Here is a 23,125-nt window from a genome sequence, read left to right as displayed (position 1 = left end):
TAGTTTTACTTTCCGTGGTTTGTGTAATCAGAATTACTAACAGAAAAAAAAACTAACTTTGCTCTACACGGAGAACATGTCTTTTCAGTAAAGTAGTTCATTAATTGTGAACTAATTGTATTAGAGAGTAGATGATGGAGTTTGCATTTTTACTGCAAACCTCACTGACAGATTCTGAACAAAGTTTTAATTTACATGAACATTAAATGTACATAAATATCACATTCGTCTGTACATTTCATTTATTTTTGATCGTTATCTGAATGCCATACAACCCATAAGTAAATTAATAAAGGAAGGTAAACCTATTTCTTATTAATCACCAAGGCTTGAATCTTAAATGTTAACTTTACTCAATTATTCGCATGACTTCACTTAAACAGTAATTTCTGTTATCCAGCTGTCCACCTATTCTTTAACTACTGCCAGAAGTTGAAACTCGATTATGTCGAATCTATAGCCCCTTTTAGATTTTCACGACCTGATTAATGCTTCGGTGTGGTCCACTATACAAGCACTGAATCGGACTCTCTCTGGCTTCTCCATCGCGGACACCACTGGAATGCAATGGGACATTATCTATTACTTGTCCCTAAGGTTGCTTTGTAAATCCACGAAGTACAGTAGGCATAATTGTAATCTCATATCTGACATCAAACTATCTGCAGCAGTCACTGACTGATAATAATAACTTAATTATCCCAATGCCTAATATGCAAATAGCAATTACGTGTTTTGCATTTGTTTTATTAGTAGGAAATGTTTAGTCTTCTTCATTCTTCCTGCTAAGTTTGAAGCTTTTTCTACCAACTTGTTTTACAACCTTCCAAAGTTCAATCATCTGGAGACATTTTATATCCAAAGCTTAACCAACAGCTTTTGTGTCTGGAAATGACTAATATCTGAAAAACTATATATATATATATATATATTCCATTAATCAATTCAGAGCATTTTCCCAGGTCATGATTGTAGACAACGCAATATATTTTCGTCATTGTCGTAATTATTGTATTGTCCTTCTTAAGTCTAACTAAAAGCATCTGTTTCATGGAGACTTTCCGTCAATAAATTGGAGCTTTGTTAGAAAACTACTGCAGCTTAAATAATATGTCCTGAATCTGTTTCTGTGTCGAAAGCGTAATTAATCTGCAGTGATAATTTTCCAGTTCACAGAAGACGTCGAGAATCAGACTAGCGTTTGTCTAAAATGGAATATGAGAGGACTGTCTATGGGTAATTGCCTGAAATGTCGTTTGCGAATACTCACTACATTTCATCTCACAACTACAGACTAGCAAACTGGATTAACTGGCACCGCTCATTCTGAGTAAGACCATGGAATTGGGGAACTTCATCACATTTGCCATTAATTTTTACAGGCAGTTGCTGCATCACAACTTGAAACGCGTGTTCTTCTCTAAACACGATCAGGAAAGTTGATGACCGAAATCTGTTGGAAGGAGACCGCCCTGCAGAAGGGTCTGCAATTGCTGCGATTCAGGCACTACACATTATTGTAAATAACGCGGGTTCACACGCTTATCAAATAACGGCAGAACAACCAAGCCATTTTAATCAAGTGGTTATCGTAACCATCATGGAGATCAGAGCGCCATCACTGTGGGGTTCGTCATTGTGCTGCTGCTGGAAATGACAGCTCCCTGACTAATGGGGACCAGGCAGTGGATGAGATTTCAGTACCCTGGACTAAAATTCACGCATTACCATTTCATTAAAACACAGAGGAAGAAAGCATGCCTTTTCAGCATTTATTAAGACCGATGCCTAATTGTGCAGTTGGGATCCAATAATAAATCGCAGCGAACTCTCCAAAGTCTTTTGCCTAACCTTCCCTGGTATTGGAAACTGGCAAACATTAACTCTGTACTCAACTTTTCTGGAATCGTCACTTCCAAAAAAAAGTGTAAAGTTTTGCATTATTTAATATTCACCAAACTGTTACCGTTTTCGAAATCATAGTGAATCACTTGTCTCAGTTCAGTTCCACCCGCATTAACACTGAATCTCTCAAACTATATTCTCCTACGGACCAATTCAGAATAAAGTACATTGCTTATTAGAATCAAATTCCTGGTAAAAACAGAGATGCTATATCGCTTTCTAGCTAGCTTTGACCAAATCTCCGTACATCACATCAATTAGAATTACTGATAATGCTAAACTGTACGTTTGATTCTTAAACGTGTTTAAATTCAGTTTATATATAGAATTACAAAAGACATATTGTGTACTAGTAGAGTATGTAAACAGTTTGGGAGTGTGTATTTCAGTTCCAGAGACAGCAACTTGAATTCTTTAAAGTATCTAATTTCCAATGTTTTACTCAAGTGTCCCAGTGTTATTTATAAAGGGCAGATAATCAGATAAAAACAGCTATTAATCAAAACGAGACACTCCCCATTCATGAATAGGATATTTTAAGCAAATGCAAAGTTTGCCTTAAAGTTATAATTTGATATTTATGATGTATAATAACCAAAATACTTTAAACATAAGATCAGACAGCGTATACTTAAAGCGTAATAACTTTGTGCAAATTCTACGCATTTGATTATTTTCGTTTACATTACAATGTTCCTTGAGTCCATTAGAATGTGCCTATTATCCATTTAGGGGATGGTTATAAATAAGTTCAATATTAGACTGTCAAGAACATCACTTCTCAAGCCACATTTGCATTGGAAAATACAGCCAATTTTACACGCATTGTCTGTCATTTGAAGTTCACACACCAAATTATTCCAAATGGTGAAACCCAAAACTTCCTCAAATGACAAGTCATGTTATCATTTTAGGAAAAGGCGGACTGAAGATCTGTGACAGCTGAGGTTCTCACATCGATTATATGACAGTGTGGGTCATTTACGGTACTCTACGTGAATAATTGTAAATATCACATGAGACACCACCTTTCAGACACAATTTGAGTTCAAAAACGAGCAGATTTGTGGAGTGACTGTGCATCATATTTGCCTAACCGACACATCAGCTGGTTGCCTCTTCAACCCACACTTCATATCTAACCCTGCTGATGCAAGACATCTTAAGGTAGAAATCTTCCCCACTTAAACTCTCTTAAGAATATTCTCTGGTTGAAATTTTCTGTAATAGTTATGTTAATCTTTCGAAGATCGTTCCATCACTTGACAGTAATGCAGCCAAACAAAGAGAATACTGAAATGTTCTTATATTGATTATTTGTCACCGTGCATTTGTCACTTCCAGTAACTTTTCTTGAAGTTTTACTTACGGGCACTTGAGCTTTTAGATGAGCTCAGCTCTTTGTATTTCTGAGTAGTTTTACGCCAAAGGCTTAATTATACAGTGTCCTACTTCCGAGTGGTCAAATTCTGAAGCAGACCATTGTGGTAGCCATCATAAAGCGCAAAGCACTAATAGATGGCACCATTAATCTGCTCTCAGTTCAAGAAATAACACCCTACAGCATTCTTCATTCAGATCGATCTGAGAAGTCTTTGCATAAACCGTTGCTTTTCCAATCTTATAACCTGTAAACTCTGCCTGTTTAATGTTCTCAGCATTTCCATCTTAGAAGTTTGTTTCTCCTAGTAATTTACTTTAATAATCAACTTGTCTTCACCTTCTGGTCTTTTTCACAATGAATGATAATGATGCAATGTTTCTATGGGAGCACACATTCATTCGAAGCATACGACCCACTTTAATGCAAGCGATTTTTACATTGAAAGACGTGCTATGTGAATAGCATATAAAGGCACCAACCACCAAACAAGTGGGAAGTTAGGTGAAATATAATTCTGTATTGGAAAGGCAATTTGACTTTTAGTCCGGAGTGTCGCGTTGATTACCAGCACAAGGAAAGGTGTCTCGAAGACTTGAAACAAGCTAAAGAAAACCCTCGCGGGAACGTAAGGCTAACGTGAAACCCTAAATTTATCTGATAAACAATTCATGAGATGTACGGGAACATATCCACTATTAGGCTGCGTTGTCCACGAAAGGACAGATAACCATCAGGTGCCTGCAGTCGTTTCTTAACTGCCCAATCCATTATCATTCTGTGTAAAACTTGCAGAGGCAGCAAGAAAAAAACTCATCAGTCTCAGAACTCGGTCACAAGGGAACTAGACTGGACTTTATCATGGTCCCAAACCACCTTTGAACTTGACAATTTAAAGTGCTTTGCTGAACTTATTGCTACAATAAAGTGACTAAAAAGTAGCAAAATGTCTCTTCATATTTAAACTGTAGATGATATTCACCAGCTCTACTGCGGATAAAATGTACTTCGCATCCTAAACTCTGCTGGTACATTTTGCATGCAAGAGTGCGATTGTTTGCCTCATTGAGCACATTTTTCTATTGTTTCACTGTTATGTCTCATGTTATTCTGAAGGATGTGTATATAAGCAGGTGTGGATCAGCTGCTGCCGGAAGGACAGATTCCACGATGCATTAAAGGAACTTGTAACAGGAAAGCTAAAAGTTCAATGCCTTCATTTTCTTACTGTGAAGTGTATCAGTACAAATGAAAATAAAAGTCGCACATGTATCAAATCATCTTTTGTGTGTTTGGGGGTGAATTAATGTACTGGATTAACGAGAAAACAACTACTGGATATAATATTGAGGATGGCGCTGGCGAGGTGGAGAGCAGTCCAAGTTCCTGCTCAGAATCATTACCACACGGTAGGTTGCAAAAACAAAAAAAAACTGTTTTTCTCCTATATTTTTTATTGTGGTAACTAGGATAAGCTTGGGGTGCCCAGTCACCACGGTAACTGCCAGAAAAATTGTGCTGAAGTTTGAAGGGGTCAGGCAACAGGGTCAACAACTCTGGCCTTTTTCCGCGATAGCTTTGCCACCTTATATTCACGAGTGGCAATGGCAGGCCGAGCCGGGGCTAGCCCTGGGAGGTAAGGCCGCCAGAGCTCTGACAAAAATTGTCTGAGTCAGTTCACGGCCGGGGCTCACCAGGTGGCCTGTGAAATCGATTTTGACCCCTCTGACCCTGTCTAGCAGAGGCATGGCAGCCAACACAGCCGGGGATTTAGCTGGGCAAGACGGATTTACATTAAGTGTTTTGGGCAGCCTTGAAGGTTTTGAAGACAGAAAGGCAAAGGTAGGTTCACGTGATCTTGGAGAAGGTGCAGCGCGGTCAAGTCCCAGCTACGAATTTACACTGACATTTCCTGAAAAACAATGCTCCTCTTATCATAAAGCCAAAGAGAAAACTGTTACAATTGGTCCACAATCTATGTTTCTCTCCCCCTCCCCCATTCCCCAAAGTATCTGTCCCCGATCTGGTAAAGGTGAGCATCATCAACCTGCTTTGTTGCTACAATAGAAGCAAGCAGTATTAAAAGAGCACTGTCTCCTTGAATAGAAAGTGTTTGACAAATCTTTTGGATTTTTGTATAAAAACACTATGATGATCAACATCACATTTTCCACCATTGTGCAGTATGATCAAATATTTTACATGAAAAACTATCCTTAAAGAACAATTTTATAACTCTAAGGCTTTGAATTTAACTTTGCAGCCACAAAACTACACATTAACTACAAGAGGGATTTGAATATGAGAGGGATTAGAATCATACAATTATTATTACACAGTGGCCAATCAGGCTATTGTATTTGTGCTGGCTCCTTGCAAGAGCAACTTAGTTACTTGCCTTCCTGACTTTTCTGTATGCAATTATTTCTTTTCAGGCACTTCCTTTTAAAAGGAAGAATGGAATTTAGAATTCCACACTCTCAGATGTTACATGTCATATACTAACCATTCACTGAGTTAAAAAATAGGTTTCTCCTCTTGTCACAGTTGGCTCTTTTGCCATATACTTTAGTGAGTTGCCTGTAGTTCTTAGCCTTTCCACCAGCAGGACTAGTTTCTCCCTGTCCACTCAGGACTTTGAACAGTTTGATGAAATATCCTGTTAATCTCCTCCATGTAGAACAGTGGGAGAAAGTGAAGACTGCAGATGTGGGAGAACAGACTCAAAAGGTGTGGTGCTGGTAAAGCACAGCTCATCAGGCAGCATCCAAAGAGCAGGAGAGTCAACGTTTCAAGCATAAGCTCTTCATCAGGAATGTACGACAGTACCAGTTTCTTCAAATTGCCCTCACAAGTGAAGTGCCTTATCCTTGGACCAATTCTTGTAACTTTTCTTTGTACCCTCTCTAAAATCTTCACAGTCTTCACATCATTTCAAAATTGTGGTGCCCAGAACTAGATACAGTACTCTAGCTGAGATTATATTATTGGTATTTTTGTACACTGTACCTCTATTTATGAAGCTCAGAATTTTAATTTTTTTGTTTAACCACATTCCTGCCACCTTCAATGATTTATGCACACATGCCACTTGATCAGGAAGGGTAACAACATTCAATATATTTTAGAGGTACCTGCACAGCATAATGAAATGAAATGAACATTTCCTTCCATATCTTAATGGGCTCCATTGCTTTCAATTTTACATTTGAACCAGAACAGTCAAACAAACTGTGTTTCCTCAATTTTCTTGATGAGAAACCAGCCAGTGGGTTTGCTGCTACAGTCTACAACAAACCTATCTTCATTAGTCAATACTCACATTAAGATTCCACATGCCATTAGATTGGCCTGATTTGCTGCCTCAAATAGGGCCAAACATGTTTGTTCACCCCGCAAACCTGACGTTACAATAGTGCACATTAAAACCAATCTGTGGGAAAATGGCTACTCTGATCAGATCATTTCTCATTGCATATCATGCAAACTCATGAAAGGCCCAAGGCTAAGATGTTTGATCCTGAAAAATGCCTGTCTACTTCAGATTATGCTGGAAGGCAAAGGTATATCAAAAACTTAAGCCACAGGTGAAGCCAACATTTCATGTTGCTACTATACAGATTATTCTATATAGGAGCTGTCAAACCAAAACCCATTCTTATTGTCACATGAATAAATCCCTCAGTGCCAGTGTGTTAACAGCCATTTAGGCCATTTGTCCCAAAGACTGTGGGACAAACGGATCATAGCAAACAGAAGTCCCTTCAGCTGTTTGCAACAAGTTTCTGATCACCCCCAACAAGTCTGTGCTTGCATAGCTTGCAACACGATGCTCAACTTTAGACACAATTCCAAAATTGGACAACATTTGCTGATTGATCTTGAGTTTGTGAAGAATTGCATTGAAGACCAATTTAAGATTGTGAGTCAGTTTATAGTGTGGTACACCTGCGCATACTGGAAACTCCATTTTAATTATACGGGCCCTGTTTTTGCAGACAGAAAGAACATGTACTGACAATGCTCTTATTTCAACTCAGCAAAATACCTGATAGGCATTTGTTGGTTAATTTCTCAGGGGAGTGTCTGATCAATCCGATTCAATCTTCCTGTTTTAAAATTTAAAGGAAGTACAACAGTTAACTGTCAATCATCATTAATTGGTGCATTCTCCATAACAAAGCCTACACTAATCAGGACACTTTCCAATCAGTTTAAATAGTGGTTTGTCTCTTGAATTGGTCTTCTTGCAAATGGTCCTAATAATTGTAAGATGAAAGGCTTAGAAAAAAGTGTCTTTATTTGGCAATATTCAAATTCTGCAATACCAAAAAGAACATTGTTTACTTTTTTGTTTTAATTAATTCCATGGCAGAATTTAATCTGACTTGTGTTCTAAATAAGAGGGCCTAACAATTATTGATGCAGAAAATGAGTTATGTAAAATCACATGCAAATGTTTAACATGGAAAATAGTGGAATAATTTGAATAGATTCTGACTATATTGACATTGTTGTCAATGTGAGTACTGAGTCACAATTAAGTAGAATGGATGGTTTTGAGGTATGTACAGAAGAGGTGTTGGAAATTCTGGAAAGGGCCCAGTTAAAGGTGAGGAATCTAACCCTCCAATCCCTTCTCAGAGGCTAATGGGCCTGTAACCAGACAGCCTGGATCATCATCATGGCTCCTTCAAATTGCTGTCTCATATTCGGTGGCTACTGTGTCTGTTACATATTAATCTACATAGGTAATGTACATACACAATACATACATTATTTATGTGTGTGTGTATAATATATGATACATATGTATTATATATGTATCATATATTATATACATACATAAAATATGAGCCCTGAAGAAGGGCCTATGCCTGAAACGTCGACTCTCCTGCTCCTCGGATGCTGCCTGCCCTGCTGTGTTTTTCCAGCACCACATTTTTCAAATAAAATATAAACAGTCCACCAGCTAGGTCAAGGTATCTCTTTCATATTTAATGAACTACACTGTAAGTATTATTTCAAACTGCTTTGTGCGTTCTGTTTGTTACCAATGCAGTTATAGCTGTGTTAATATTAAATGCATTCTTTGTGTCTGTTTATTAATTTATAAATGTTTAACTTTACCAGTGTGTCATTTACAAATCTGTCTATAAATGTTATTGATTAATTCATTTGTGTATTCATCAGTTGCAATAGTCATATTTTGTTATATTGGTTTTATTGATTATTTTTGTGTAAGTCTTGCTTTTGAATACATTTGCTTGTTTCTTCCAGTTGTTTCCAATACATCTGGATGTGTGTTTACATGAACAATAAGTTGACCTTACAACATTAATCAGTAACAACCTTCACCTGGAAGTGTCAGTATGATACATGCCGCAGTATCGAGTGGATGGGAAATAGAGTGGAGTTGAAACCAAAATGAAAAACACTATTCTGAAGCCCCTACCTGAGTCACAGCCCTAGCATGGACATCCACATGGAGGTGACCAAATGTTCAGAGTATGTGGGTAGGGAGGCAGGATTGAATAGGAGTGGGGTGAGGCACAGTTTCCAGGGTGAGACGCAGGCAATAAAGCAGCTTCAGGCTCCATGATATGAGACTCAGCACGACTTCCTTCCACTTGTGTCTTGCTGGATCTGTGAAGGGTAGGCTAGCCCAGGTTGTGGAACAGAGTCACCTCGATGACACTTATTCAGCGAGTCGTGAGTTCATGGAATGCCCTGCCAGTAGCAGTGGTGGACTCTCCCTCATTATGGGCATTTAAGCGGGCATTGGATAGGCATATGGAGGATAGTGGGCTAGTGTAGGTTAGGTGGGCTTGGATCGGCACAACATCGAGGGCCGAAGGGCCTGTACTGCGCTGTATTCTTCTATGTTCTATGTTCTATGTTCTATATTAACACATGTCTTTTTTTTTAGAAAAATAATTACAAATAGGAGTGTTCATATTTATGCACAAATACCTGTTTTTGGTTTCTTCATGGCCTGGTGGATAACTGCACTGCCTGACCTTGACATTAATCCATTCATATCTATAAGCTCTAAACTTTGATTCCTCATCTAAATTAAGTTGTACAATCTCACCTAGGGCCTTTGATAAAATTGTCAGTTTTCTTGCTACTACAGGTAAAATCAGTCAGGATTTCTTGCCCTTATTGTCATGATAAGATTCCTGCTGTTACTTTTACATTTGCACACACTAGCCTGATGACAGAATCAGATTTGCCAATGATGCCCTGACATTTGAATAACCTGCAACCACTGACTGTTTCAATTTGTACATGAAGAATGGCTGCTGAGTGAGGAACCAAAACTCCATTAGTGCCCATGGACTGTTTCTTGTGTATGCTGCTTCTGTAAGAAAAGGAGAGTGGGGAGGTGGCTGAGAAAATGGAGGTGGAAGGGTTTGGAAAATGCTTCATGTTTATTGGCTAGTACAAGCTTGTCAATGTGATAAGTTAAATGAATTACTGTTTATATTTCAAGAGATAATACAGAAAGGTGAAAAGTACAGTATTGAATTCTCCATTGTGATTTAGAAATTTAGATTTTCCCTCAATTTATTTATTTTGTACCTTATCTGACGAAACAAGAGCTATCAGATTATATTTTGGTAACACTAAGCATCTTACTCCTATAGTTTGGCAATTTGGATTAATTACAAGTTTTATGATTCATGAATATGAATTTAGCAGTCAATTCAATTTTTTATCTTCTACTATGGAGGTAAATGTTAATTTCAACTCATGGTCTACTTATCAAAGCTGCTTAAATGCTAAACTGGATAGGCAAGTTACACTGCAGTTTCTGATTCAGTACGATGCAATTTTTGAATTACCTTGATGTATAAATAATGCTGCAATTCAGGCTTGAGGCTGCCAGTTTGATTGCATTCAAAATTCAGACAGGTAATATGAAGCCTCCTAATATAAAGATTGTAAACTTTCCGCTGGTGGTTCTAAGAATAGCTGAGGCTAAGAGACTGGAATGTTTAAACCTGGATGTTTCTTGAATTAGCTGACCTCAACATGTATAGTTCTAGGAGTGCTGCAGTTGGTAATGGCCTCAGTATCTTTTTTTTAGGAAGGACGTTTGGTGAACAGGACATTCTGTCAGTTAGACCAGGTTCAGAATGATTTTAATATGACCTTAACCTTACAGAGGGCAGAATGTGAAATGCTGGGTCAGAGTGCGTAAGAATGGTGAAGCCTTGAGATGACAAAGACAGAAAGTTACTGCAACAGGTGGACAGGCATGGAGTAAGGTGTTGTTCTGGCGTTGGATATATGCAGTCTTTCTGATGGCACGGATATAGATTTGAAATCTCAATATGACGTTCAAGTTTGTGAACATCATGAGTTATCGCTATTATTGCTCTCTGTTGAAGCCAACAAAGTATTATGACTGATTGGGTATAGTTTTGCTGGTGATTGGTGGTTGTAGAAGTGCTCTTCAGTAAAAGATCAATATCTTTCAGAGAGTAGGGAAGAAAATTGTCAAGGAAAAATGGCATGAAAACATGATAGTAATTCATCTGATTAAAGGCAATATTTGGTGAGCAATGTCTAAATAACAATTATTATATTGAGTTACCTTTTATGTTACTAGATATCTATAGTAAAATAACTAATTCAACTAAAGCATTTTACTATTGAACAATATTAATTCCATATCTGTTATATGAACAATACATGGTGGGAAATAACTTAGTAGGCAGCTTATTCAAAAATAAGTTATGGCATGTTTTTGAGTTTTCAGCTCAAGAGTGTTGTATGTCAACTGTTATCTATTTAGTCTTGTTATCTGTGAAAGGCAGAAAATAAACACAATTTTTCTCTTTGTATTTTCTTTAGTACCTTAGCATCTGCTGCAAAGTTATAGGTTTATTTTACTGACACTGAGTCAGTTAAGTTACTAACTGTTGTTATGACATTTGCCTACAGGCATACGGAGTGTAAACTGATATCTTCTGATCCATAATATTTCACTAAACTTAATTTGATACATACACTCAGAGATTAGGTTACAATCTTTGTTCCTTTCTTCAGTTTGTTTGTATATTATGTATATAATGATGTTTTTAAAATGTGTAAGTTGTTATGAAAGCATTGTCACTTTTGATGTTTTACAAACAGTACCAAATGGTGATTATGGAAGTAATTGATCATGTTGACGAATGTTCAGTTGACACTACAATAATATGAAGTTTTTTTGCTGTACACCATTAAACTGTGGAGGGATTCACTGGTCAGAAAGTACCACTTGGGATGTTCATCCAAGGACTATAGTAGTGCACATTGCAAGATACTATCCATCAAGCACCACTCCACCGCATTCAGGCTGACCAAGGTCTGTGTCTTCCTTTGCCCTGCTCTAATAAAAGTTTATCTCAAAAATATATCTACTGCCTGTGAGGTCATTTATTTTTTAGTTATGTTTTCTTTAAGTGCATATAGAACATATACACACAGTACAAAGGACAAATTTATATTGCTGTAAAATAAAAAAGAAGGGATAAACAATGTCAGAGGTAAAAACAAAACCCACATGCCTGGAAATTAATTGTCTCACAACTTAGTTTGTAGCTTCTTTACAGTCTTGTTGTTCCTTCATGGATGAAAGAACCAAGCTCCAGAGGTAAGGTGAGAGTGAAAGCCTATGGTATCTACACAGCATTTGACCAAATATGGCATCAAGAAAGCCTAACAAAACTGAAAAGTCAAAGTGAACGCATAGGAAGATGGTTGTGGTTGTTGAAGATCAAACATTTCAGCTCCAAGGCAGTCAGTGAAACCCACATCCCATGAATTAGCAATAAAGAATCTGTGAAAAGTAACAACAAATGACATTTCCAGTTTATACCCTTGGTCATATTGTAAGGTTGGCTGGAAGATGTATATTGTCCAAGAGTAAATGACTTGTTAGAACAAGTTTTTTTACTATTTTTCTTTGAAGCAGTGTTAATACAGAGTTAACACTAGCCTTGCAAAATATAATTGGATAAATACTTGAAGGAGAAAATATTGCAGGGATGTGAGCCAGGAGTGTGGGCATGGGACTAACTGGATTGCTGTTTGATAAATCAAATGGTTACCTTCCATTCTATACTATTTTCAGTTTCTATGACAGAGTCTTAGAGGGGTCTGAATGACCTAGGCTTTCATTAGATTTGTGGTAGAATTAAACAACTAGTCTGAACTAGCCTATCTTGACCTCAGGAGCATCTTGCGCCATTTTTAATATTTTTGGCAAATAGCACTGTGTGTTTCTCACTAAGCATGGGATAGGATAATTAGTTGTTAAATGTCTTGTTAATGACACAGTTTGCCTCATTAATATTCAGTTTTCTACTTTACCAAATGTGCCAAACAAGTTACATGTTGAGAATATCCGACACGGAGCTCAGAGTGGATAACTGACAAATTCTACTCACCAATTCTGAAGGAACTCCATGTTGAGTATGACCAAGCTGCATTTCAGGGCATGATCTACAGTGCTAACCACACACTACTCTCATCCATGGACATTGGAATCTGGCATTTACAACCTCTTGATACACTGCAGTGTACTCTGGAAACACGGACTTGCATTATAGGTCACACTGGCAACTAACATTGAATGGCTGCAGCAAGGACACTTTGTGCACAGGGTCCAGCACAGATTAGACCAGGCTGCATCTCAGAGCTAGTCACTTGCTGTCTTAGCACTCATTCACTCTGTGTCTACCTGCATGTTTGCAGCCACCATGCCTTGCTATGCCAGTTAGTGCAGTCACATGATGAGGTAGCTTCTTGTGGGCAGCAGTCAAGAGGGTGTACATTTTGCTGTGTGGCAGAGGGCTATGTCAATCTCACACCCACATTGTGTACTAGTAGCTTATGTGCCAAACACTCTGCACATGCAGCAAACAGGTTGCGGTGTCTCGAAGTCTTAGGGGAGTAATCCTCACTAAACTCCATGGAGGCACCTGTTAGGGGTTCCAGGTAGAATTGGTCAAGGATTGTCTTCCATAACAGGCCGAGGATTGGCAAGCATGAATTGGAAAGATGTACAGCCACCAGTCAGAAGTCTGGGCACTTCAGGTTTTCAGGTCTTCAGGTTTCTCAAAGGGTTGGGCCACAGTCAATATGTTAAGTCCTTTAAGAGAAACTGAAGTGTTTGGGGGTGTGAAGGGGTGCCACTGCCACAGGAAGGAGACTGAGCTGATTATTCTTCAGGACTAGGGCTTTAGGCTTGGAAAGAGAGGATGAAAATGGAGAAGGGGGGATATGGTAAAATATGGATAGAAAGGCATTTGTGGGGGAGCAGGTTTGTCCATGGTCAGTAGCACCCTGATGTCAAGGGTGAGGGGATGGGGGAACTGTGCATGATAACATTTGGTATGGTCACCTGATATGCCAGCGTGGATATGAAAGGTGGGCAAGTTGAGGCTCATGTTGACAGGTTAGGTGGGGACCTGGGGAGGTGTGTTTATTGAAGAACTACCAGGAAAGGAATTTGAATGTTTGGGACTCGTTGACATATGGAGAAGGAGGCTGCAAGGCACTGGCTGAGGAGTGCTCACTGTCTCCTTTCGTTATGCTTGGAATTGAAAGTGCAGAGTGGACAATAAAATAGTTGTGACTTGAATTGAAACAGGAACAGGAAGTGATTCAGTTTGTGAGGGAGAGATACACAGGATACACCATTGCTGGGCTTTTAGAGGGAAAGACAAATGCTGTACTATAAAGGACACATAGTTGCAGAGTTCCTAATGTATTTGGATAAAATTAATTGTGCAAGGGCATGAGAAAAAATGAGCAGGAGATTGGCAGTAGGTAATTATACTCATTTAATGAGCTGGTGCAGGCATGATGATACAAGCATGAATGGCTTCCTGTGTCGCCATGAACTTATGCCTCGTGCTGGAACCATGATATTCAGAGCTACACAGAAAGACAAAAGATCAGATGTAAGGTGAATACAATGCCATTAATAAAGAAGCACAAAATAATGTACAGTGCCACCAAAGTGCTCTCAATAAGTTTTCTTCTTCCTCTCTCTCCCACTACAACTCTGAAACTGGGATGCAGAGAGCCTGCTAGGTAGAGGAGACTGTTGGCCCTGGAGGTTTCTTTGAGTGAACCTGGGGTGCTTGTGTCTGAATGGCCCTGACATGGTGAACGTCTTCTTGTTGGGTGCAAGTTGACTTGATGTGAACTTTTGTAGGTTAGACCAGGGTAGACATGGTGGAGGTGTGGACCTCTGGAGTGGAGACCTCTGATGGTGTTTCATGTAGTTTCTCCTCTAGCTGGGTGCCTATGGCATTGCCTTGTATCTTTGTCAGGAATTGGCAGCTCGGGAGCATGTTCTGTGTGACCCAGTCGTCATGTCTTTGTTCCTGAGGACCAATGGCTAGGGCGATGGAGTACGGATTTGTGCAGACCCTGAGGGTGCTGGACCTAGCTTTCCATGGCAGCTACCAACCTCTACATTGAGGCAGGTGAATAATCATCTGAGGAGTGCCAGTGCCCTGGAGTGTTTGTTCCTCAGCCAACTGTGGAGCTGTCACACTGAGGTGCTCATTAGATCATGTTTCTACAATTTCTAAGCCTAATATCTCCACTGAAGTGTCAGTAGCTGAACTGGTTTGGTGCAGGAGGCAGCACCTCTGATATTTCCTCTGATGCCTCGCTACTCTTGTCCTTGTCAGGGCTGAGGAGCATACTGTCTAGCTGGTATGAAGTCTTTACCCTTATATGGTCTGTCTTCTCCTGTAATGAGAGAAACAGAGAGAATGAATTAGATAAAAGAGGACAGCATGCATGTTAATCATGATACATTTAGGTGAAAGGTGGTGAGGTGGTCCAAGGGAATGAGCAGAGAGCAGGGTTAGTTGTATGGGATATTGCTGGATGGCTAAGAGTCAGTGAGGGATGCTATTGCAAGCAATAGGTGAGAGTGGCAGAGATAGACTGAGTTCAGGAAGCAGAGAGGCTATTGCACACTCTGGCTCGGCAGAAAGGTCATTGATCTTCTTACTACACTGTAGGCCACTCCCCCAGACTATGGAAACAGTACTGACCAGGGTGGCTGCCAGAACCTGGTGCCATAGATTCCTCTCCTAGTACTCCAAAAAGACGACTTCTGTCTTCTGCACCATCCCCTCCAGCAGCGCTTCCAGGTTCCTGTGGGAGAATTGCAGTACCATCCCTTTCCCTTCTCTGACGTATTCAGATACTATCTTTCAATGAACAACAGTTTTGGAATGCCAGGGGTACAGCAGTCTTTAAAGATGGCACAGCTGCAAGGGATACTGGCCTTTTGGCAGCTTTCCACTGTTGTTCTTTGAATGGCATGTGTGAGTTAGGATCAGAAATAGACATGGTAGATGTCATTGGGATGGGATAAGTAGTTAACAAGGCAAAATTAATAAGATTTTGTAAGAACAGTCCCACTGGCCCTCACAATGGAAATTCCTCCAAAACACTCAATACACGTCGGAATTAGCAAAACAATGTAACATTCTGCTCTATGACTCTTCTCTGATGAATGGATTTTTCCATGCACTTTAAAAAGAAAGAAAAGAATGTCAGTATTTCAACTAATGGCCTATTTCTGTGTGTCTCTATATATTTTATGGATCAATATTTTCAGTGGCATAGGACTCCCAATTGATCTAAACATTTTCCATTACTGTATTATTTTGATTTTAACTGTTTCAGAAGTGGTGAGGAGTTGTCCTATTTCCAGAATAACAGGGACACTAATGTAGAAGCCCATTAAACTGGCGTTCCATATTGAAAGTATATACCCTTTATTGAACATTGAAATTTAATTGAAAATTACTTTAAAGTTTGAGAGTAGAAGATTAATGCACAGGGTTAACTACAAAAGGCTCTTGATGCACAGTGGTAATGTAGCGCTTCAAAAGCGAGTGCCTCCAAATAAACGTTGGACCAAAACCTGGTGTCCACTCCAGTCCAACACCGGCACCTCCAAATCATTAATATAATTAAATGGCACATGTCACAATGGGGTTGCAGGCAAGCTGCAATGGACATGGCAGAATGGTGCAAGACAGATGAACATGGCATATCCTCATTGCTTATCTCCTGGCAGGAGTACCTATAAGTCACAGCAGCAACAGAATTGGGGTACCAATATTGTTTCTCCCAGTGAAACTTAATGATTAAGAATGAAACAAAGAAACAGCTGAGACAGAGGGTGAATTAGGTCGAGTGAATAAGATAAATCAGATACTCAAAGTAAAGTAATGAGGAGGAAGGACAAATTTGAATAAGAGGGACAAAATGGGAAAGAAAATCTAAGAACAAAACAAAATGATACTTTAGAAACCTACAAATTGCTCCATTGTGTAGAATGCATATTTTCTGCATCAGAGAGGTTAATGAGTCTTTAGCAGTTATCAGATTGTTAAAAGAGTATTTAGTACCACAAAGATATTGGATTTTTCTTAATGTGAGTTTATTATGGAAATTATTATGGAAATCCAACAAGTTATTTAAAAATTGTTAAAAGTGAGGTATTGTTTGTATGAAGCTAGTACCAAAGTGGTGCAAATCATTTTGCAATGAATGGCAATTTGCAATTCATAAGGTTTCTCTTCCCAACTACAAGCTGCAGGACAATTTACACTTTGATAATATCAAGTGTCATTAAGCTTCCCATTATCGCAGCAGCACATTTTGACCCTATATATTTATATTGTAATGATTGTGGTCACTAACACCTGACCTTGACACTTGGATAATAAATTTTTGTTGCTGTCATGGAGTGCTATAGTTTGACTAATCTTGCTGACAATTAACTGGAAACTAAATCACCTTTTGCTTCGAACCCCCAATCAAACCACCTACTAAAATTTCCAATGTATGACACCTTGCCAAATTAATGCATGACTTGTAATTTTCATGTTTAATTAATTATGTATTATATTGGTACATGCCTTGCTCTTTGTTCGTGTTTTAGAGAGATGATATTATCAATGAAGCAAATGTTTATTATGACCTAATGCAACTTTTGATATGTCTCAAAATGTCTCAAGCGACATGTTGAACCTGCTTTGGTACTTTGTTAGTGAAAATCTAGTGACATAAACTAGTAGAAATCTGCACTCTGAAAAAAAAGTCAAGTGGTATCATAAGTATCAGGAGTATCCATTAATGCTTTCACTGTCAGACAGCTACTCGTATTGGGCAATTTTAGCTGATCAAAGCAATAGACTTTAATCAGCTTGTTCCCCAATTCCACCATTGAAGATGCATGATTGCACAATATAGACATTCTAATTATCAAAGTATTAATATTCATGATTACATAATGCTTAAGGGATGCATTTTTGAATGGATTATGAAAAATTAATACATATTCTACTAAAACTAAAAAGTAGAGATGTAATGCAGCATTTTTAAAATAACTTATGTACAATTTCTCTGTCCTTGGGACATGTAGTCATCAGAATCTTTTCATTCAGTGGTTTGCAAATGATTTCTCCAAATACCAATTTATACAGACTGCACTAAGATCTATGAAGGAGGAATAAAGAAAGGGAAAATTATCAAAATGGTTCAGTTTTAAAGGTGCAGGGATAGAGAGCTAAGGTTTCATACATATTTTTAATCAACCTGGTTAGAAATGTTAAGTAGGTGGGATTTTAACCAAGATCTACTTGTCCCAGAACTATGGACAACACCAATGTGCCATAAAATCTCATCCTGGGGATTTATTTGCTGAAGTTTTTGAAAGTGGCAGGACAAATTTGGTTTTAAAAAGGACACAGGCTTTGGGGTTTTCTGGGTTCAGGCTTCATGCTAATCTGTCCCAAAATTTTAAATTTGACATATATTTTGCTGCTGATTTATAAAACAATAATACTTTTATATAGATATCAATTAGGAAAAAAATGGATCAAGGTGAAAGTGAGTACTGCAGATGCTGGAGATGAGAGTCAAGAGTGTGGTGCTGGAAAAGCCCAAAGGACTTTTACCTGAAGCGTCAATTTTCCTCCTCCTCGGATGCTGCCTGACCTGCTATGCTTTTCCAGCATCACACTCTTGAAAAAAATGGATCTACCTATTATAGCTCTTCCTCCTTAATGGTTTCCATAATATTTTTACAGTACATGCATTAAGTAAAGGTAAGAAGAAAACATCTTCAGAATAGATTTGTATATACCCAGTATGTGTTTATGCCAATAATTTGAGCTATTGTTCAAGGCAGATTTTTTTACCTAAAATTTCTCCCACTGGTAGAAAGAGTTTCTGTGATACTGAATTAGAATTAGAATTAGACTTTATTGTCTTTTTATTTTAACAGTAAAAATACAATGAAAAGTCTTATAAGTCACCACACCATGGTGCCTATAATGACAGAAATCATGACAAAAACACAAGTTGCAAAATTAAGTAAAATTAAGTAAATATAAGTTGAAGTTTAACAAAGTCCATTGAAAGGCTCCTGGTCTCGAAGAAAGCAGATCCACGATGAGAATGACATGACGGGACAAAAACTGAAATGCTAGGCCGCCACATCACTGGGTCCAAAGCCTCTGAAGCAATACTGCTGCCAAGAACACCAGCTAAAAAAAAACGCTGGGCCTCGGATCACTGGGCTGCCACCCATGGACAAAATTAAACGGTGAGGCATCAGAAAACTAAGCCAGAAGCACTCAACGAAGATCTAGATTCAAGCTGGATGGCTGCTAAGATCACAAACTGGGACAACCGCTCCAACAGAGACCGCACTGCAGGCTGAGACCAACATGTTGAGAAAGACCGCCAAAAGCAACAGCCACGCAGGAGAAGCTCATGGCTGAAGCCTTCAAAATGAAGGTAAGTGAACTTGAACTTATCTATTGTATAGTATATATACCTATAGGCAACTGAGTAGATAAGAAACAAACTCCTGAGCTGATGAGCCCATGTTATATGCTGCTACTGTGTTGCTGCCATTTTGGATTAATGCAGGTCATCATCTTCAAGGTGGACTGAGTAATGAAAACTCTAATGCCATAATTACATTTATATAATAAATATTACTAAGTTCATTTACTTCGCACATCTCCAAATTGGTCAAGGTCTGAGTTACAGAAATAATCTTGGGCAAATCCAAAGGTTATGATGGCTTATTGTACAAAAGGATATCTTACTCATCTTGGAATTGGTTTAGCTCGGTTGGCTGCATTGTTGGTCTACAGAGTGGTGTGATGTCAACAGCATGGGTTCAAATCCAATCACCAGATTGAGGTTACCATGAAGGACACTCCTTCTCAACTTCTCCCCTTGCCTGAAGTTAAATCACCACCAGATGCTTCTCTCTCCAATGAGAGAGCAGCCCCTATCATCTCATAAGACTATGGTGATGCAGTGACAATTTTAATTCATCCATGTTTATATCCTCATTTGCTTTTACCTGGTATGCAAGACAGTTGATCGTTTTCCCCTTCGACACTGTCTCTTTTGTGTGGCTCACCCCTGAGAGACTTTGAACATCTAATTTTATATTTAATTCTTGAACATAGCCAGTGTGTTTCCCGTAACACATTATCACTACTGAAATACCCCAAGCTTCCTAAATTCCCTCCCTAAATGCACTTGGAATATCAGTAGCAGACATGAGGTAAAATTTGATACCTTTCATGATGACATGACATTCTTCTTCTCCACCAGCATCTTCAATTCCAAGACAGTTCTTCATCTGCCAAATCCATTTATCTCATGTCAAGTTGTGAGTGAACAATAGCCTTCTGCAGTTGAACACTGGATAACCTAAAACCATTTCATTTGGCACCCATCCTTTTTCCCACATGCTTGTTTTTCTGCCTTTATCCATCCCAAGGTCATCATACTAGTTGTGCACCACCTGATTCAACCTCCAAGGTTAACCTGTTGCTGAGATGCAAAATGCATGGATGGAATTTTCCCATTTTCAGTTAGTGTTTCATGGAGTGCAATTATGATAAAAAATTGTGATAGTTACAGATTGTCTACTGCAGCCAGCTCGCTTCTGTTGGATACAGATATCATTGGGGTTCTACGTCACTGAGTGTGGTGTGTATCAGTTCTTTACAGCTGAGCTTAATCAGGGACAACCTCAGCAACTTTCATCCCAACTTTTTTGTTCTCCCCCTCCACAGTTCCTCAGCACCAAGGACATCACCCCATTACCTGCAGTGCTCAGAATACCAAGATAATGTGACCTACTGTCCATATTATATTGTAATGTGTCCCCAGCTTGTCCAAGCAGTCCTATCATCTGCTCTACCATGGCTGAAACATGAGGGCATTATACCTGAACACCATATCACTCAGGGTGTTGCACAACCATCAGTTATGGTGGCAGTGGTTAGCCTGTGTACACGAGTACTCCACCCGAATACCCAGGCTTTTAAGGCTCCTGGACCTTCAAACACACCAAGTATACACGAGTGTCCCAGGATGTAAGAGTTATGATAGCTTCAAGGGGGGCAGACACACAGGTCCAAGAAATGGTAACACTTAAATATGACAGGAATGTAACCCCTACCTGTAGATACATTTTGCAGCACTTGACATGAGATAAAATGGATTTGGCAGAACAAGAACTGTCTTGGAATTGAGGATGCTGGTGGAGAAGAAGAATGTCATGTCATCATGAAAGGTATCAAATTTTACCTCATGTCTGCTACTGATATTTAGGGAGAGAATTTAGGAAGCTTGGGGTAGACAACCATCTCTGTGCCATGTGCATGGAATTGATAGCACCTTCTACCTGGGGGATCTCAGATATGTTCCCAAATCCAATGCCTGGACTGCAGCATTGACCTTGTCTTGAGGCAATGAGATGAACCAGTGTGACTTCCCACAGATGGCATTAATTACTGCCCTGATGCATTTGTGGGTGCATGACTAGAGGTCACCCATCACTGTATGGGAGGAGCTCCCACCTTCCTGCAACATATCATTCCCCTCCATGCTATTTCAAACTCTCCCCATTTAACTTCAGTTTACCCACATCACTTCCTTATCCCACTACCATACATATTTCTGCTTTCCTCTCCTAACTTTGACTCCACTACCCCTTCTATCATTGATCCGCTTGCTGTCTCTATAAGTACAAACATCACACCCCCCCTCCTCCCGCACCACCCTCTCCAACCAAATCCTAATTGAATCGTCCAGCAAGATGGAAATCCAGGACTGTATTCAGTCCAGACATAGAATCATAGAGTCATACAGCACAGAAACAGACCCTTCAGTCCAACTAGTTCATGTTGTGCATAATCCCAAACTAAACCAGTCCCACCTGCCTGCTCCTGGACTATATCCCTTCAAATCTCTCCTATTCATGTACCTATCCAAATGTCTTTTAAATGTTGCAATTGTACCGTCATCCTCCAGTTCCTCAGAAACTTCATTCCATATGTGAACCACTCTCTGTGTAAAAAAATTATCTTTCATGTCTTTTTAAAATCTCTGTTCTCTCACCTTAAAAGATCTTGAAATCCCCCATCATAGAGAAAAGACAATTACCACTAACTCTATCTACACCTCTCATTATTTTACAAACTTCTAACAGGTTAGTTCTCAACTTTCTAAGTGCCAGTGAAAAATGTCCTAGCCTTTCTTTACAACCCAAACCTTCCATGCCTGGCAACATCGTGGTAAATCTCTTTTGAACTCTCTCCAGCTTAATAATATCCTTCCTTTAACTGGAATTGGACACAGTATTCCAGAAGAGGCCTCACCAATGTCCTGTACAACTTCAACTTGACTTCCCAATTCCTATACTCAAAGGACTGAGCAATGAAGATAAGCGTGCCAAATGCCTTTTAAACACCTTGTCTATATGTGAATCAAACTTCAATAATTATGTACCTGTACCCCTAGGCCCCTCTGTTCTACAACACAATCCAATGCCCTACCATTAATTGTATAAGCCTTACCCTTATTTGTTGTAACAAAATGCAATACCTTGCATTTATCCAGATTGAACTCCATCAGCCACTTTTCAGCCCATTGTCCTATTCGATCAAGATCCCTTTGTAATCTCAGAAAACCTTCTTCTCTGTCTACTATGCCACCAATTTTGGTGTGATCTGCAAATCTACTAACCATGTCTTCTATATTCTCATGTGATAAGTTTGACGATCATTCTCTTGACATGACTGACCAGAATGCTAACTACTGTGTTTGTGTTGAATAATTACTTTGCTTGCATATTTACAGTAGAAAAGGAGGAATAGTTTGCCAGAAGACCTAAGGAAATGAATAGTGGATCAGGGACAGGGACTGAGTAAAACATCGATAATGAGGAAATCAATAGAACTAAATTCGGAGATGCCGGTGTTAGACTGGGGTGTACAAAGTTAAAAATCACACAACACCAGGTTATAGTCCAACAGGTTTAATTGGAAGCACACTAGCTTTTGGAGCGACGCTCCTTCATCAGGTGATTGAAGGTGATGAAGGTGATGGAGGAGCGTCGCTCCGAAAGCTAGTGTGCTTCCAATTAAACCTGTTGGACTATAACCTGGTGTTGTGTGATTTTTAAAATAGAACTAAAGAGTGACAAATATCCAGGACCTGACGGTTTCCATCCAAGGATGTTAAAGGAAGTAGGGGACCACATTATTGATGCTCTAACAATAAACTTCTAGAATTCCCTATATTCAAGAGTCATGTCTCATGAAAATTGAATATCTTACTCTGCTTTTTAAGAAGAATGGAAAAGGAAAACTAAGGAATTACAGATCACTTAACCTCACGTGTGGTGGGCAAATTGTTTGAGTCTGCAATTAACTGAACATTTCAAAAATTTTCAGTTAATCAGGGACAGCCAGCATGATT

At 39.0% G+C, this 23,125-nt stretch overlaps 1 long non-coding RNA gene across 1 annotated transcript in view; it reads left to right on the top strand.

Moving 5' to 3' along the window:
* LOC122556002 overlaps positions 1-23,125 on the top strand; it is a 106,165-nt gene that overhangs the window by 29,439 nt on the left and 53,601 nt on the right. The window lies entirely within an intron of this gene.

This window comes from Chiloscyllium plagiosum, chromosome 13 (genome assembly GCF_004010195.1).
Source record: "Chiloscyllium plagiosum isolate BGI_BamShark_2017 chromosome 13, ASM401019v2, whole genome shotgun sequence".
Lineage (NCBI taxonomy): Eukaryota > Metazoa > Chordata > Chondrichthyes > Orectolobiformes > Hemiscylliidae > Chiloscyllium > Chiloscyllium plagiosum.
This window is presented reverse-complemented; position numbering and strand designations above follow the sequence as displayed.